General features: G+C 35.5%; 1 pseudogene; it reads left to right on the top strand.

The window, feature by feature from the left end:
• The first annotated feature begins 2,715 nt into the window (after positions 1-2,715).
• LOC137248793 (protein retinal degeneration B-like) overlaps positions 2,716-20,391 on the top strand; it is a 44,590-nt pseudogene continuing 26,914 nt past the window's right edge.

Raw genomic sequence — 20,391 nt, 5'->3', positions numbered from 1 at the left:
GTTTCAGTAAAACTACCAAAATTTTGGACTAATTGTCCGGAAGCATGGTTTATTCATGCCGAAACACAATTTAGTACTAAAAACATTACACAAGAAAACGCTAAATACGAACATATCATTACAGCACTTCCGCAGGAAGTGGTAATAACTATTTTGGATTTTATCCAAAATCTCCCCATTAATAACAAATTTACTGAACTTAAAAAAGTGTTGATAGAAAGTTACTCACTTAGCGAAAATTCGAAACTTGATAAAATTTTAAATGATTCTGAGATGGGTGATCGTAAGCCATCAGAATTTTATCGTTCATTAATTATATTAGCCGGATCAAATTTTAGTGAAAATATTTTAAAGAAAATTTGGATGCGTAAACTTCCTAAAAATTTGAGTATGATTTTAGCTAGTTCGAGTTCTAATAATATTACCGAATTAACAAAATTAGCAGATAATATTTGGGAAGTGATAGACAAAAATGCAGTATTTTCGGTTAATAATATTTCGGATACAAAAGCACAAAATTCTGTTGTTGAAAACTTGGTTAAAACCACCTCTTTGATGAGTGAAAAATTTCAGAAACTTTCTTTGCAGTTAGCTGAAATTAAAACAGAAATGTATCGGAATAAATATAGGTCGCGTTCCAATTCTAGCAACAATTTTAGAAATTCTTTCAGGCGTCGTTCTAACTCGCGTAATAATCCAAATTGGTTGTGTAGATTTCACTACAAATTTGGAAATAATGCTAGAAGTTGTGAACAACCTTGTTCTTATAACAAAAAACAAAGATTCCACAAGCTAAATTCTTCCGTTCTTGCAGCGATGAACAACGGAAATTTAGAATTTTCGACGCGTCGCTTATTTATTTTTGATAGAGAAAACAAACAAAATATTTTAATTGATAGTGGAGCAGAAATTTCGGAATTACCCGCGTCTAAATTTCCTCATACGAAACGTTCAGACATAATTCTCACTGCAGCTAATGGCTCAACAATTGCCACTTACGGGAAAAGGCTTTTAAACGTAAATTTAGATTTAAGACGTGAATTTCCCTTTACATTTTTGATTGCGGATATAGCCAAGCCAATAATTGGCGCTGATTTTCTTTGTAAATATGGTCTTCTTATAGACATTACACATAAACGTTTAGAAGATCTATTAACCAATCTCTCAGTTAATACAGTATCCTACTTTTGTGATATTCCATTACCTAAATTATTTGTGGTTGACAATAAATTTACAAAATTATTAAAAGAATTTCCGTCACTTATTTCAGAGCCAGATTATACTAAACCTGTTAAACATACAACAGTACATCGACTTGTAACAAAAGGTAGTCTTCCATTTTCTAGCCCAGGCGCTTAGATCCGTAATAATTATCAGCTGTATGTTTTGTGAGAAGCTTTTCGACGAAAAACTTACCTTATGTCACTGCGTGCATTTTCTTTGCTGTGCATATTGTGACGAATATTACCATCACTAAGTGATACTAGCATCCGTAATCTGATACTAAGCATTATGAACGCAAACAAAGCAATCATCATACACACATACATACAATACAGTGGAGAGATACTCACAAACGCATGTCATCATCAACCGAAGTAGTACTCACATATACACACGCATCTGGCTACAAACTACAAATACACATGGTTATGGCTGGTGGCCGGTAACCAAGCATGAAGTTCACGAAACATCTAGATATTTGGGGAAATATGCGGACAAACCAACAGAAAGTATAAAAGCAGCACAAGATGAGTAGTCAATAATCCGTTATGATTTAAACACGCAATTGGTTGTGAAGTTAAGTGTTATTGTGAAGTACTTTCAAAGTAGTCTAATAAAGACCATTTTGCATTATTGAGTATTGGAGTTATTTATTCAACAGTTTAGAGTTCGAACGTTAGCAGAAGATGGAAGATAGGCGGAATTCCTTAAAATTCGTTACAATATCTTTGTCTGAGTCGATGTTTGGACCTCGCAGAGTACGAACATCTAGGGCATGGCAAATATGCCTGCCATTGATTTGGTTTTGTGTTCTTCTGGCTTGGTGTATCTTTTTTTCCACCTCAGCCTCAAGCCGTTTGGAGATGTTATATAGTGGAGGCTTCGTTTTCCTACTGCAGAACCGAATACCCCTATTTTTGCATGATTTAAATTAATGACAGTTATCGTATGGTTTTTTTCAGTTTTTATAGGAGTCGTTATCTTCGCCGTCTGCATCGTCTTTTGGTCCGTAAGCACAAATGAGAGTTAAATTGAAAAACCCCGTCTTGATGCGGATCGCGGAGGGATACTCATGCATAGTCGTGAATGACGGTACTTGGCAGCGAAGTCTCTTTCCAACCACAAAACCAGCAGCTTGACTCCTGGGGCAAATGTAACAGTACGTTTATGTACAAATTACATGAAGCGCCACAAAAATTAAAAGTAGAAATTTTCCGCCGTATGTGTTTACGTACAAATTGTTGTTGCATTGCTGCACATTTTAAAATTCCTTTTAAATTGTAGCACTAATTATGTAATATATTTTTATCATTCACAGATCTATTATACTTTCTCATATAAAAACCGCAAGCATACCAAGAACCGAATAAAGCAATGTCTTCACAAAATTTCGTTCACAGTAGAACGCAAATAAACTAGTTTAAATATTAAAAATAAATATAGCTACATATATTTAATGCATTTTATGAGTCCGATAAGCAAAGCATCAAAATGTTGATAAAGGAATACCGAATACCCTTGCCGCTTACGGTCGAGGAATATTGCATTGCACAGCTTTATATGATAGCGGTAAGTGAAAGCGCGCACACCAAATGACCAATCAAAGCAACGAACAAATTAAACGAATTTCAATTAATTCCTAACCTCGTCATACAGAAAAAAAGTCGCGAAGAAAGTCATGACGAAGGTAGTGGCGTCGAAATTATCATTAATGAACCCTACAAAGATGGTCCAGGCGGCAATGGCCAATACACCAAGAAAATCTATCATGTTGGCAGTCATTTGCCTGGTTGGATAAAAAGTGAGTACACTAATTGGCAATTAAATGGATTCAAGTCAATTAAGTGTAATGGGCGCACTGCGTGGCTGCTGGTGCTAACAATTAAATGCTTAATGATATTTTTGTTGTCATTTGTGGTTTTCACATACTTAATTGTGTTTCTGTTTGTTGATGTTTTTCGTTTATGATAAAGGTTTACTGCCCAAGAGCGCGCTGACTGTGGAAGAAGAAGCATGGAATGCCTATCCATACACACGTACACGTTATACCTGCCCATTTGTGGAGAAATTTTCACTGGATATTGAAACTTATTATTTTCCTGATAACGGTTATCAGGACAATGTATTCAAATTAAGTGGTAGCGATCTAAGAAATCGTATTGTGGGTGAGTTGGACGCTTCGATTAAGTATTCATTGAAGTCAATAAATTAAATTAAATTATCAAGCTCAGAGTTAATTTTAAAATTGGTGAAATGGGGTTTTAGCTTCACCCCCATGAGAAGCTAAATCTGAATTAGGAGCACACAACGTAGAACTGTTGGTCTGGATCCGAGGCCACAGGGGAGTTGAGGGTAATGAGCAGGCGGACAACCTGGCCAGAGATACAGCAACGGTACGATCCATCGGTCCCGAGCAATTCCTGCCAGTTGGCCCACAGAAAATCAGGGGGCATTTATTAGTACAAGACAGGGAAAAGAGAGAAAAACACTGGCGCAATATGCAAGGTTTGAAACAATCTAAATAACTGTTAAGAAGTTATAGCACAACCCGCTATAGGGCAATAATAGGCCTCCAAAAAGATAACCTAAGAACGCTAACAGATATTTTTACAGAACACTGTAGACTGAACAGCCACATGCAGAAACTTGGCATACTATCAGATAATACATGCCGATTTTGTGATCGATCAGTAGAGACGGTGTACCATATTTTCCTGGAATGTGATGCAATCTCAAGACGCAGGGCTAAGTTTATGGGCTCACCATAGTCAGAGCATTCCCACATTCAATTCCGCAAGCCAAGCGAACTGCTAAAATTCACCAAGTAAGTCGGCTTGCATGAGGTGCTGTGAAAGAGATGGGGGCACAATGGACCAACGGTCGCAGTGCAATCCTCAATAAATTATCTATCTATCTAACTCTGAATTAAAAAAATAATCTGAAATGCTGCAAGCGGCCTAAGTTCTCGTTATCAATAGATAATCTATGCGTTTACATATGTTTCATTCCTAGGTGGTAGATTATTTTCTGTAAATTTTTCATGTTTCTCTTTGTTTTTATGTTTACAATTAGAGATACGCTCGTAGAGGTGGAGTTTTTTCTATCAAAAAAAAAAAAAAACAATCCGCATCTCTTAAATTTGTTAATAATTACCGATTATCGAAGTCAAAAATTTATACGGGAAATCAAGTTAAATACAAAACGATTAGGAGTCAAGCACGAAAATGAAGATAATCTCATTATATGTAAACTAGATCTAAGAAGGTTAGTACAATGAAAAATTCCTTATTTCGAAAATTGTACATCATGGCAATCTTCGGACTTCATAGTTTTATTAAGGCCCAGATTTTCAGTAGTTGGTTAAGCTAAGCCTAAACTAAGTTTGCTTAAACTCTAGTCTAATTTAAGCTCCAGTTTAACTACACACTACTCCAATGTGGTACCACCAAAGACAACAGCTGTTTATTGTGACAAATAAACACCTCGCCGGAGCATTAATGAAGCTTTATAAATTAGAAATAAATTAAGCATGTTTGGAATCTTACGGAAACGGCGACCGCCCTGGTGGGATGGTAGCGTGCTCTGTCTCCAAATTTTAGAAACAAGTTTTTTTTTTTAAATTAGAATACAACTTTTCTAAGTGTGGTCGCCCCTCGGCAGCGCTTGACCATTTCCGCCATGAAAAGCTCTCAGAGAAAACTCATCTGCCTTGCAGATGGCGCTCGGAGTCGTCATAAAACATGTAGGTTCCGTCCCACCAATTTATAGGAAAAATTAAAAGGAGCACGTCGCAAATTAGAAGAGAAGCTTGGCCTAAAATATCTTGGAGGTAACCGCACCTTGCATTTATTTATTTTATTGGATTCCGTTGTGTAACTGCCTGTATCGGGGTGGGCAGCGTGGCCGGCAGGCATGGTGGTAGCTCGCCTGAGGCTCGTCGGTGGCCGTCGTCCTTGCCACCTTACTCCACCCGCAAAAACTAAAAAAAATTTAAGTGCATGCCTTAGGAGGGTTTGATAATGAATTGAAATAAAGAAAGATGAAAGCAAAGCGGAAGAAACCAGCCCGTGTCTGGGGGAGCCATCCCAATGCGCACAGTGGTCCTGAAGGAAGTTTATGACAAACTAAAATGTCATAAAAACTGCTTAATGCCATCCCTTTATACACAATATATGCTTTCAGAATCCGTTTTAATCAAAATCATAGCTGCTCATTTTCGAAAATGGTAGCAAAAATCTCCATTTTACTTTTTCTGAATGTTTTTCCTGAAAAGGTATATCAACGCCTCTCGACTTTTGTAAATTTTCCGAAAAAAAAAATTATAATGATTTCTTACGAAGTATTTCTTGCTATTTCCGAATCCGAGTTCGAAATGAAATACATTCCTATGTAAAATTTAAGATGAGTGACATATCTATATGTACTTTATGTTATAGAAGTACCCAGAAACCACGACGTGGACGTGGTGGCATATTGGTTTCATTAAAGTTTTTTTTGTATTTTTTTTTTATTTTATGTATTTTTTTTGTATCTTTCTTTGTTTCATGTATTTTTTTGTATTCTTTTTAGTTTTATGTATTTTTTTTTATTCTTTTTTTTGATTATATTAAATTCTTGTAGAAACTAAAAAAAAAATCCAGTTTATTAAATAAGTAATTTAATTAATATTCAAAGATGAAGTGACGTACATTAGACTACGGCCTTTTTTAATCGTTTCGAATATGACGGATTCTTTACACAAGTGATTTTATACTTATCCCAATATTTTAAAAACTTTCTGTGTACTGACTCTCCCGCTTGTTCTGACCATAGTCCCAGTCCATCATTATCTAAAAAATATAAACAATTTTGCAAGTGTTCTAGTAACACGTGTACTTTCAAAGTTGTTGTCAATCCTGTACTTTCGAAAGCTTTTTTTTAGTTCCAGAACTTGATTTTCCAAATTCGAATCACTTTTACGTATAGAAAAAATGCTTGATACCGTTTTATCCATAGCCTTCAGGGCTGAAACATAAGGTACTAACTCAAAGTAGGCAAATTTTTCAGTATAAATTTCCGGATCTTGAAGAGCATCTGAGGATTTCAAAAGCTTGCGACATGCGTTTCCTTCAAAAACTTTGCCTTGATATTCTTTATTTTTCAGGCCTAGTTTTTCTGGCCATATTAAAGCTTTCTTTTTCCCAAGGATATGTACAAGACCATCCCAAAACAAATGGTTCACAAATCCCTGAAGTATATGTAATTCCGGGATTATACATTTATCAATGACATATATATCGTCATCTTCTTGAAAAAGTGGAGGATTTATTGTGCTATGATATTCCATAGCAAATTTCTTTTTGCCGAAAACAATAAACTCTTTATAATCCTTCCTCAGATCGCCAAAGGTTTTTAAACGTAAGCAATCAGCACTCACTTTAAGATAATTGGTTATTTCATGGTCACTTTCAGTTGTTTCATTAACTGATTTCCTTTTTTCTTTTTCTTTCAAATAGTTCAAAGTAACGAGGCAGTATGGACATGGGTACATAAACGAAGCAGTTTGTTGGCCATTTATAATAAGTAAAACTTTAAAAGCGCAGACTACTTTAAAAGTAATATTGTTTAAATTACTTATATCAAATAGTAATTTTATATTTTCGTACGTTTCTTTAATTTCTGGTACCACACATATTAAAATTAGTTTTTCAACGCTGGTCAACTTAGCCGTTTTAGCACTTGATCCACCTTCCGAATATAGACTTCTATATCCTTCTTCAGGTGAGTAATTTTTATGCATTACCGTCATACTAATTTTAAAAAATTTCTGACCTCCATCAAGCATTACTTTGACTACGAAATCATTTAATAAGTTTCGTTTTTCTAAAACATGTTGCAGCAAATTTTTTGCGTTTGCATAAATTACTGGTCTAAGCTCCTTTTTATGATTTGATTCTGTATCTGAAACTTCAAATAAATGAACTGCATCATTATAAAAATCTTCTAAAATACTAAGCTTTTCAGAAACATGTTTTCAATAACCAACTGGTATGGACCGTCTGTCTGCTCTACTTCTTATATAATTTGTAAATTTTTTCATGTCATTAGACGATTCTCCAGTGTTGTTTATTAAGTTGTCCAAACTTTCTTCAGAAAAAAATACTTCCTTTTTTGGGGCTGGTTTGACGGACAGATTTAATTTCTTGCCTTGAGTGCTTAATTTAAAGGCATATTACTCCTTTTATACCCACAAGAGTTGAGTTTTTCTTTTACAATTTTTGAAGCTATTAGCTCCTGTGTCTTTTGTGGCAGTTTGTCCACTATTTTAATAACATTTTCCCGACTTCTACTTTTTATCTTGCAGGAATGTCGTTTTCCTCTTCCTACCTCCTGACAAGAAGATTCGCATAGATTTATTGACATTTTTTTGCACGGAAACTGTTCAAAAGTCGAATCAACATCACGTTTGCTGCAAACGTCTATTTGAGTTAAATCACGTCTATTACCTTTCCCTTTCATAACTTTTGGATGGAAAGTTGATCTAGCTGTAAGGCATATATAGCATCCGCATACATCGGTGCAACCTCTGGTGTAAGTAACGAAGTGCAATCTGTTGTAGTTCGGCATATTTGGTAAATCTCTTTTGACAATCTCTCTTTCGCGCTCGTTCAACGTACTTCGATACGTACCGCAAATACCTGAAGGGAATTTGGAATCACTTTTATTGTATTCGCTATTTAAATGTTTCTTTATAAGATTTTCTAATTTTTTTGTAACAAGACCGAACTAAAAAGTAGAAAATAATTTTCAATTAAAAAGATTTTATATAACAGTACTAGAAGGTCAAACAATCATTTATAATTAATCACCTCAAAATAAAATTATAATAAAATTTAAGTTATTAACAGAATAATTTAATTCACAGTAAAAAGCGTGGGGTGCATTTGACTACATTTCATATCTTTCCTCTCGATAGTCGCCAATAGAATGATTGTAACATTCAATATCAAGCACCCCACGCTTTTTACTGTGAATTAAATTATTCTGTTAATAACTTAAATTTTATTATAATTTTATTTTGAGGTGATTAACTATAAATGATTGTTTGACCTTCTACTACTGCTATATAAACTCTTTTTAATTGAAAATTATTTTCTATTTTTTAGTTCGGTTAGCTATAGAAGTGTGTTTTTTTTAGTTTTTTAAACTATTATTTATTTTAAATTTTTTAGTTCAAGTAATTTTAAAAGTTGTAGTGGAGAGTGATGAAACCTCGAAACGGCAGCGGTCCATGGATGAATCCAACCCACGGCACCGAAAAGGGTCAAGACGCAGGGGGGCTGGTCGCAGTCTTTCGCCGAAATTGCCAAGGGTCGGCAGATCATTGGCATTATAGACGAGAGCAGCCGAAGATGGCAGGATCCCGAAACAACAGTGGAAGTGGATCGAGGCGGCGCTAGCTACGGTGGCCGTTAAGATTAAGAAAGACAACCCTGGTCCACCGCCATCTTACACCGATGCAGGGCGGTTCCAGGGTAATATCAAGCTAATTGCCTGTGATGACGTCAGGTCGGTAAACCTCTATAGGGCCGCCGGCTCGCTGATAGGGGTGGTATATCCGGGCGCGCACCTCAAGGTAGTGCAGGCGCGTAATATCCCCTCACGACCAAGGGCTAGAGCCTGGGTTCCAGTGACGCCAACGAACCCAGCTGACATCCTGGAGTACAACCCGCCACAAGTTTGGAAGTCAACCCGAATAATACCGAGCGTGTCCTCTTCACGAGGAGGTACTAAGTACCAAATCTTACACCGCCAAGAACTGGGGGTATGTTCTAAGTGTTTAGCGATCAAGTCAAGTACTTGGGAGTCATTCTGGATAGGAAGCTATTATGGAGTGACCATATAGTAGAGCGATCCAAGAAGGCAGCAGCAGAGCTGTTCACCTGCAAGAGGGCAATTGGCACCTCCTGGTGATTCTCCCCTAAGGTGACCTACTGGATTTACACAGATTGTGCGCCCGATTCTTCTTTATGGCGCCTTGGTCTGGTGGCCTGCACTAGCTAAAAGTACCTATCTTAAAATGCTTCAAAAGGTGCAAAGGAGTTCGGAGCTCTGCATTACCGGGGCTCTTGGCTTCACTCCAGATTACATTACATACATACATGGATACATAGATACATAGATAAATACAGTCCAAGCTAATAAAAGCGTGTTAAAAAGGGATCCAGTATGCTCTTTCGTAGATGTGCCATGCATCCCCTTCTATCATTAATAAAGGACTGCGTTCTTCTCATTATGTGCAAGGTTTCAAATCTATAGCCATTTGGGGTGGTCATAAGATCAATTGACCTTATGTCCGTTAACCTTATGTCACCCCACCATCACATTATTGCATTGTTATTGAGCCTTGATACGTGTGCAAAGTTTCAATCAAACTTATGGTCATTCAAAGTGGTAATAAGGCCAATTGACCTTATGGCCGTTGACCTTATGTCACCACACCATCACACTAATGCATTGCCACTGAGCCCTGATGCGTGTGCAAAGTTTCAATCATACTTATGGCCATTCAAGGTGGTAATAACGCCAATTGACCTTATGGCCGTTGACCTTATGACACCACACCATCACATTAATGCACTGTCATCGAGCCTTGATACGTGTGCAAAGTTTCAATCAAACTTATGTCCATTCAAAGTGGTAATAAGGCAAGTTCACCTTCTGTCACCGCACCATCACATTAATGCATTGCCATTGAGCCCTGATGCGTGTGCAAAGTTTCAATCATACTTATGGCTATTTAAAGTGGTAATAACGCCAATTGACCTTATGGCCGTTGACCTTATGGCACGACACCATCACATTAATGCATTGTCATCGAGCCTTGATACGTGTGCAAAGTTTCAATCAAACTTATGGCCATTCAAAGTGATAATAAGGCCAATTGACCTTATGGCCGTTGACCTTATGTCACCGCAGCATCACATTAATGCATTGTCATCGAGCCTTGATACGTGTGCAAAGTTGCAATCAAACTTATGGCCATTTAAAATGATAAAAAGGCCAATTGACCTTACGGCCGTTGACCTTATGTCACCACACCATCACATTAATGCATTGCCATTGAGCCCTGATGCGTGTGCAAAGTTTCAATCATACTTATGGCCATTCAAAGTGGTAATAACGCCAATTGACCTTATGGCCGTTGAACTTATGGCACCACACCATCACATTAATGCATTGTCATCGAGCCTTGATACGTGTGCAAAGTTTCAATCAAACTTATGGCCATTCAAAGTGGTAATAAGGCAAGTTGACCTTATGTCACCGCACCATCACATTAATGCATTGCAAGGCCAATTGACCTTATGTCACCACACCACCACATTAATGCATTGTCATCGGTCCTTGATACGTATGCATATTTTCAAATTAATCAGACTTCTAGAAACCGGTGAAAATTAAGCTCAAAGATTTCGTTACATACAGGCCAAGCTAATAAAAGCGTGTTAAAAACTGTCATACCGCTGTTTGTGAATTAATTTATGTATAAGCGCGTGTTAATGGTATTGGTAAAAACTAGTTATTCGTTTATATTTATTGAGCTTTACGGCCGATTTCAAATTATAAGGCAAAACGCTAAGTTTTCCTTTTTCTCCTATGCATTTCGGTATTAGTTATTCGACATTGGGCATGGTGTTGAGACCACGGTTGCCACTTTAATAAAAGTAGTCCTTTCCAACCCCATTTTGTCCGCTGGTCCCTCTTTTCCAATTTTGGTCCTTTTTAGGATGTAATCAAAATTGTTTGTTTTCACTGAGGAAAAAATGTTCAACACTGGCCACAAAATTTTCCACACCTTCATTAACCCTTATATAATTTATCATTTACCTCAATGAATTTCTTACAAAAGAATTGATGTCAACAAAATGTAGCAAAACAATGGCACTTCACCTAGCAGAGAGTTTATAAAAGTGTTGGATCTTGAAGCAAACAAATTTTCGTTAATTGTTGGTGAAACAAGCGATGAATCAGAAAATCTTGTTTTGGTGGCTAGATATTTCTACCGTTTATCGAAAAATATTCATCGTACACTTTTGTCAATGTTTGAGCTTAAAAAAAGTTGTTGCAAATGCACGTACATCTCAAAGTAATTTAACGGAGTTTTCCATTGATGAAGATATTCATGTATTGAAAACTAAATAAATTAATGAAACTAATTTGTTTTATATTAAGTGCACTTACCATTGTTTTATGTTCAAGTTATGCGATATAAAATTTTCTCACACAGCACAAAGCAAATTGATGAGTTTTAGAAATTCCAATGCTTATATGTTCTTCATACTGCGATGCGGCTATATTTTATATTTTTGTGTCTGGAAGTTAATAGCATTTCTGCTATACAACCTTCAAATTCAGTTACAGAATTAAAAGTTTCTATATATTTCCGACCTGTGATAAAGAGTTCAATCAGAAAAATTTAGTCTGCTGTTATTATTACATCAGTATTAGACATTTTAGGTGCAATGATTATATCAAAATATTGGATATTTAAAAAATGTTAGTGTACATAATTTAGAATACTAAGTCTCTTAACCCAAGGAATATTTTTTATTGGAAGTAAGGCAGGAATATTTTTGGAAAGCAGATCTGATATAAACGCTTTGTGCCAAATTATTCCCGTTAGAGAGCAGAACCCCAAAAACTTTAATAATAACATTGTTAATAATAACTAATTTCTCGTACCTCGTTAAATGGAAATTCGACCATTACTACACAGTTCAAACTCTTAAAACTTTTCAATAGTAAATCTGAGGACTGTGGCTAGATTCAATTAATGTGAATTTTGAAATGTACATTTTCTCTAACACAAATTACATGGAAATAATGTACATTTCAAAACCCGCACTTAAGGAATATAGGCTATAGTTGGGAAAATTCAAGCGAGAGAGTGCACTGGTAAACGGAAGAAAAAAGAATTAAATTAAAATAAGTAAAGGTGTCTAAGTTCGGATGTGACCGAATATTATATACTCAGCGAGAGCTTCAATTGTACATTTCATTTCAGATAAATTACTTTTCTACATAACACGTGGCACCGCCCGTTAAAAAATGTCTCCCCATTTCCTCTTACAATAAAACTTGATAAGTGAAATATCATTGATTCAAATTGCTAAGTTATAGCTTATTATTCTAGTCTACGACCCTTTTAAACCTTTTAAACTTGTTTTATATCTAAGTTGCCGCGTTATTTTTATTACGACCCGTTAATTTTTCTTCGAGTTATGGCTCCTGAAACATAGAAAATTGCATATTCATAAAATGGGCAGTGCCACACCCATTTTCAAAAATTTTAGTGTTTTCCAATTTAATGTTATAATTAAATTTAAAATGTAAAATTCTATTGATACAAAGCTCTTTTTCGCTAAAATATAGCTTATTATTTTCGTCTACGAACCTTTTAAAAATCTTTTATATAAAAGTGGGCGTGGTCTTTAACCGATCTCGTCCATTTCTTCTAGAAATATTTCCTGCTATAGGGAAAATCTGTGTACCCAATTTTATTATGATCCGTTAATTTTTCTTGGCTCCCGAAACATAGAAAATTGCTCAGTCATAAAAGGGGTGGTGTCACGCCCATTTTTATAAATTTGAAGTTTTTCCTATTTATTGTTATAAATCCACTTGGGAAATGAAATATTATTGATATAAAGCTCTTTTTTTTCAAAGATATAACTAATTTTATTCGTCCACGACCCTTTTAAAAATCTTTTATATAAAAGTGGACGTGGTCCCTAACAGATTTCGTTAGTTTTTCTTCAAAGCATTCCTTATAGTAAAGGCAACCTCTCTGCCGAATTTTGTTAGGATAGGTTTAAAAACTTTTGATTTATGATTAATAATATTTGTAAAATTTATTTTATCACAAGTGGGCTGTGCCACTCCCATTTAAAATTTTTTTTCAAATTTTTGTGAAGATATCGGTCCCCGCGTCAAATTTCAACATTCTAGGTGTATTATTTACTAAATAATCAGGTTTTTTTTTGTTTTCCAAAATGTTATATATATAAAAAGTCGGCGTGGTTATCATCCGATTCGCTCATTTTCAATACGAATCTATTCTGGGTCCAGACCAGCACGTGTGCCAAATTTGGTGAAGATATCTCAATACTTACTCAAGTTATCGTGTTAACGGACAGACGGACGGACGGACATGGCTCAATCAAATTTTTTTTCGATACTGATGATTTTGATATATGGAAGTCTATATCCCTCTCGATTCCTTTATACCTGTACAACCAACCGTTACCCAATCAAAGTTAATATACTCTGCGTGCAAAGCACGCTGAGTATAAAAAGCACCCAGCTATTGGATTTCTTTGGAATTTGGTCCTTTTTTCGATGAATTTTGGTCCCAAATGAAAACATGGTGTGGAAACCGTGGTTGAGACTCACCTCGCTTGTCACTCTCCAATGGTATCATCCGAAAGCTAGCTGCAAAGAAAAGAGAAGTCAAAACAAAACCTGACCTACATTTGGTCGCTCCGGCGAAATGAAACTGCAGTAAATTCTTGCAGTGTTAATTTGTAACTTATTATTATTTCCGCTTACGCAAGCGGGTGCGTGGAACTTCGCGGCTGCCCGGAAAAAGTATACAATATAATGGAAAAATCGTGAAATATCCCGAGATATAGCGTCGCAGGGAGGCCCGGGTGGTCGTGTAGACCTAATGAGTGCAGTGAGTGTAACTATCTTTAAGGTGTTAGATGGGTTTTTTTTCTTTACTTTTTCTCCACGTGGGTGGGTCGACTGCGTTGTCTTTGTGGCTTCACGCCAACACGCAAAAAATATAAATAATCAAGGTACGAATAAATGTGCTGTTGTTGTAGCAAAAAACTTACAAAAAAAAAAATATAAAAATATGAAGTGAAATGACTACGTTCAAAAACATTCAAAATCGCAAATGAACCACTTCGCGGGACGCCTTTTAATACCTCTAATAATTAAAAAAAAAATGATATGTGAACAAAAAAAAAAAGGATGAAATGATGCAACTAAAATAATAATAATGGAAAACTTATATCTATCATGAAGCAAGTGCGTCACCTCCCCAATCATAGATCTCCACACTGCGACGAGCCCTCGCCTATAACGTTTGCTCTATACAAGCAGCGCTACGGTCGAAAATTTCTTCATCACCTCGCCCAGCTTTTCAGCTGGTTGGAGTTCCTATATGGTATCTTTTTTGCTTCTCAGAGCAAGCAGAAATTGGTGTTACTTCTTACTGGCTTCCAAATGTCTCCCTCAACTGTCTCCTAATTTAGTGGAATTAATGTGTTATCAATAATTTGCCCTCTCTCTGTATTAAAGTTCTCGATTGGTATTCCTCTGCCTCTGCCATGCACCCACTCATTGCCCGAAAAATTAAAAGGAGCACGACGCAAGTTGGAAGGGAAGCTAGGCCTTAAATCACTTTGGAGGTTATAGCGCCTTGCATTTATTTATTTGATCTCGGGCGCACGGCGCTTCTCTCTGTGGCCTCTTTCTCCTGGAACCTTTTTCAGTTTGGAGGGTTATTACCAGGTAAGCTAGCTGTCCGATTCCAAGCCAGAATATCGCCTTCCAGATAGGTTAAGGCGGCAATCCATCCAAATTCTTAGCATGCAAGAAAAGGAAAGCATAGAATAGTAATCCCAGACTTAGAACGTTATCAATAGAACTTTTGCTAAAAAAAAATCTTATTTCTAAAGATTAATTTTTGTGTTTCTCCTCCCTGCATAGAGTTAATTGACATTGTCAAAGATCAATTGTATGGCGGTGACTATGTTAAAGAAGAGGACCCAAAGCTATTTGTATCTGAGAAAACTGGACGCAGTCCACTCGGCGAAGATTGGCTGGAGGAATATTGGCATGACGTGAAAGGCAGGCAGCAACCAACAGCTCGTAATATGGCCTTGATGTGCGCCTATAAAATTTGGCGCGTTGAGTTCCGTTATTGGGGAATGCAAAAGAAGATTGCAAAATTCATACATGACGTAGCATTACGAAAAACTATGGTGCGTGCACATCGACAGGCATGGGCGTGGCAAGATGAATGGTATGATCTAACAATTGACGATATACGCGAGATTGAGCGTCAGACACAGCAAGCAATAGCAAAGAAAATGTGTGGTGCTGAGGGTAGCGAAAGTGATGCTGAAGATGGTGAGTGAAAATGAAATCGTGACAACCAAGTCAAAAATATCAAAATTGTAAGTCCTTAAAGCAAAATAGATAGACCCACCAATAAATATAACGAAATGATCAGGATGAAGAGCTGAGTTAATTTAGCCATGTCCGTCTGTCTATCTGTCTGTTTGTATGCACACTAGTCGCTCAATTTTTGAGATATCTTGGTTAGCGGGTATATTTAGGTGTCCGATTAGACATTTGTCGGAACCGGCCGGATCGGACCACTATAGCATATATCCCCCATACAACCGATTTTTCAGAAAAGAGAATTTCTGTCATATATTCCTCGATTTATCAGACTGAAGCTTCAAATTTCACCATATACTTTCGTATATTGCACATATTGTTGTCTGCAAAATTGGATGAGATCGGTTGTATATATAGCATATATCCCCCACAAGTAATTGTGCAGACAAAAAGATTTTTGTAATTTTTTCTTCACGAAAATAAGTGCCATCTAAATTTTAAACCAAATTTTCTTTGGTGTGCAAAAAAGTTAAAGATTTAAGCTCAAGATTTTAACCGTGTAGTTAAATTAGCTTCATTAAATACAAATGACTTAATTTAGTTATTTTTTTATTAAATCAAATCGTATGACAAACTTATTGAAAAAGTTAAATCTTCATTTATTATATAATTATAATTTATAATTTATTTAAAAAAAAAACCAACATCCATATTTTTTTTTTCAGATTTTTCATTATCCATCAATTCTCTTATGAAACCCAGAACTTCTGGATCAGCTGCATTTACATAAAGTTTAAATTTTCCGTACTTCCCATAAATCGTAAATAATCCCACCGCACAAAGCTGTCCATTGACGATGCCCGGTGCTCCAGAATCTGCAATACACTCTCCACAGGCAGCTTGAACACAATACATATTTTTTCCTTTGGCGTAGTCCACACATTTCTGTGGTTCTACTATAGTATCGTTATGTTTTACGAGTTTAGAACGCTCTCGGTAGTATCTATATAGTAGAGGAATCCATTCACTAATTTGGATATTTTTGCCCACCGAAAGTTGCTTTTCGCAAAGTGGTATTGGCTCCACTCCATCATTATTTTCAAAGGCTTCCTTCAGTATAATTCCAGCTATATCTGTATCGCTGTTTCTGCGTTTTAAATTATTTTGATAAAATACTTTCTTCACTTTGCGATGTGTTCCGTGGAAGTAGTATGCATTAGTTATATTAGCTGCCACCTTGATTACATTTGTTTTTACACCTTTCAGGCATATCGCAGCTGTGATCACTATTTGCATAGTCACTAATGACCCAGCGCAATGATATTATTCCCTATTAAGTAATGCTACCAAATAACGCCGATCGTCAGTTTTTGAATTTATATGGGTCAACAGATAGATAAGCACTACAACCAGAATCGCGAAATTGCTTAAATTCATTTCTGTTTCTGTTTTTTTTTCGCTGCTTGTTAAGAAGTATAAAGTAACTATAACAAGAAAAGTTTTGTGGGCGCTATTTATATACAGCGGTGAAGCTCGATGAAATTTTCGGGTGCACGGTTAGAAATCTGCGGCTAAATTTTTAACCCTTTATCGGTTTAAACACTTTTTGAAACATTTGTCTTTTAATTTTATTCAATTTTAATTTAAAACTTGTTTAGACTCTAAGTTTAAAATTTAAGAATTGTTTTAAAACAAAATCAAAAAAGTTTCAAAAAATACAAAACTTTTAGTCACTTCTGGGTTTGAAACAAAAGCAAAATGTTTCAAAAATCTAAAAATATAAACTGGAATAGAAACGTTTGGTTTTAAAATAATCATAACAGTTTAAATTCGAGTCTGATAATTCAAACAAACACAAAATTTATTTGTGAAAAGTCCTGCAAATTATCGAATCTTTTTCAAAAAATTTTGTTATACACATAAGGTGTTATGAAATGATTTCTAACACAGTAGGTAGAGCAACACTGTAGGAAAAATCTCTAGTTCAAAACTTGTGCGTTTCTAGTATATACGGAACCTCTACTATTTCGCCCTTTATATCTTTTACATACTTCCAACTGGCGTATTTAAAATGGTGATGTCGAGTTGGTTCGAGTTGTATTAACTTTTTTATAGTTCAGAACTGTATAAATATTTCCACTTTTGAACTAGTTGGTTTATTTGAAGAATTTCATTAGTTCCAAACTAGTGTAAAATTGACAGGTTAGTTGTTACTATTTGTACTAGGTTGTGCTATTTCGTTGGTTCCGAACCGAAGATAAATTCTAAATGCTCCTTCTAGTACGATATTAGAGTGGGAAAGTTTGTGAAAAGAAATCATACTCATAGTCGAAGTTACTTAAAACTGGAAGTAGTTATTTTGCAGATAGCATATTTCTCAAATTAAATATGAAAAATAAGAACCCAAGCTGTCGATTTTATAACTGGGTAAAATCTTGTTAGTACCGAACTTGTAGTCATTTGGCAAATTAGGTCTAGTTCCGAACCAGAAATGTGTATCACTAGTTACTGATTGAAAGCATTTCAGGGAGCCGCCCCCTATTTTTTTTTATAACTTTTCCAGTTTCAAATTGAAACCCAGTTCTATGCACTCATTTTCAGGAAGACCGGTATAATCTACATTTTATACAAAATTTGGTTTTTTCATATGTCAAAAATGTTTCAGATTTAGGCTCAAACTTTTATCCGTGTGCCTCCACAATCTCAAACTATTTATTGATAAAAAGCGGCCGTCGTGGTGCGGTGGGAGCGTGCTTCGCATACCACACCGAAGGTCCTGAATTCAAGTTCCGGTAAAAGTAACATCAAAAATTCAAAACCAGTTTTTCAATTGGAAAAAAGTTTGTCTAAGCGCGGTCGATGCTCGTCAGTTTTTTGGCGTACACTCCAAGCGTATTTCTAGTATGAAAATAAAACATGTATCCCGCTAATTTGTAGGGAAAATTAAAAGGGAGCAAGACGCAAATTCGAAGAGAAGTTCGACCTACATTTTCTCTGTGATAAATTTCGCCAAGCATTAATTAATTTTTTATTTTTTTATTATTTTTTACGTTTAATGCGTCAAGAGTAAAGCAAATTCTAAAACAGTTAAACAAACAGCTTTTGTTCTACCAAAACAGCAAAGTCAATGTTATTATGTTTATCCCAGCGAAATGAAATTAGCGCGTAAATATTTGGCTATTCTTTTTCAAAGGAAATTTTAGTTGTTCGTTTCTATATTTGTACAGTTGAATTGTGGTACAGTAGTCGCTCATAAATCAGAACCTTTAGTAATTAGAATGTCCAGAAATTAGAATCAACATTTTCAATACATTAAACGATCTGAAATGAGAATCGAAAATTCTAATTTCTGAGCGTATTTTCTTTTTTGTAGCAAAATATATATAAAAAGGGGAATTCAATTTATTCATACGCTCGGTAGTCGTTCGATTTTCGTCACGGTTCTGTACAGCTTTTTGTTAGTTTTTGTGTGAAATTCGATGCGCGTGCACGAATTTTGGTATTGTTTGTTTAAAAGTAATTCGCTGAAATGCCATATAAATGTAAGAAAAATATTTTGTCCTTGGAAACCAAAATTAAGATCTTGGAAAAGCTTGACAAAGGTGTTCAAGGGAAGCGGTTAGCCCTAGAATTTGATGTGGCTCCATCTGCAATCAGCTAATACTTATCATACGGCTAACAAAAAACATTGCACATTGCTGAATATTAGTTATGAAGTTTTTGTTTCATTTCTGGCCTTTTCTATCGATCTTTTATGTATTTTTAATGAAAAAATATATTTATTGTAATTGGAGTTTTTGTTTTTTGGATCTTGTTTTGATTCAGCGTATATATACATATGTGTATATTTAATAAAAAAACATGTGATATGTATTGTACTGGATTGTTATCTTATATTTTATCGTTTTTATAAATAAAAGTGAATAAGACAAGATTTCGTTGTAGTTTTTTAGCGCAAATTGACTTAATTTTTAAGGTTTTATACAAATAAAACCACGTACAGGAATTAGAATTTTTCATAAATTAGAATCATCCTAAAAACAAAGTGGTTCTAATTTGTGAGCGCCTACTGTATTAAGTTCACATAGTTTAAGTGATACGTGTACAATATGACCGTACTTTTAACCCTTACACGCATATGGGACACAGGTGTCCAAAAAATATTTCCTAGTATAGCAAGAAGGCTACAAAGTTTTTTAAACGGTTTTATTTAGCTTGACTTGACAGGCTGGTTGGATGGATGGTTGGCTGGCTGGCACGAATTTTGTAATTGAAATTTAAGTAACTTCCCTATAAGCTACAAGCTTGAAACTTGGAATATAGTTCACAACCCCATGACAATGCAATAATAAGAAAAAAATCCCCGCTAGGTGGTGCAAAGATCGAGATATTCACAAAAATCGTATTTGTGGTCCGATTTGGCTCATATTTGGAACAAATATTACATAGAGTCCGGTAGAATTGACATCAAAATATTTTGGAGTTGGAGGAGGGACAAGCCTACGTGGCGCAGAGTCGAGCAAAGTCTTTGGAAGGATTATGTATTGAGGATTTAGATTGTAACAAATTGTCAGGAAAGAGTCCTTGTAATAATGAGTCACTAAATGGACATTAGTGCAATGCAATTAAATAAAGACTAAAAAATTTAAAATAAAATAATAAAAAAAAGAAATTTTAAGTTAAACGGTTTTATTGAAAACAATACGTACATGAAGTAATAATAATACTAAAAGCTAGAAAATAATTAGGTAGGTCCTAGATACTAGTCACCACACTACTCACCAATCTAGAGCGTTGATCAGACAATTAAATAAAAGCGTTGGACGCGTCATATTTCTTTTGATAGTCATAAGTAAGACCACCTGAACCTTAATCAGGTTATGCTACGCCTCACATTTTTAGAAATTTCACGCGCCCAACGCTTTTATTTAACTGTCTGATCAACGCCCTAGATTGATAAGGAATGTGGTGACTAGTATCTAGGACGTA

This window comes from Eurosta solidaginis, chromosome 4 (genome assembly GCF_040869045.1).
Source record: "Eurosta solidaginis isolate ZX-2024a chromosome 4, ASM4086904v1, whole genome shotgun sequence".
Taxonomy (NCBI): Eukaryota; Metazoa; Arthropoda; class Insecta; order Diptera; family Tephritidae; genus Eurosta; species Eurosta solidaginis.
This window is presented reverse-complemented; position numbering and strand designations above follow the sequence as displayed.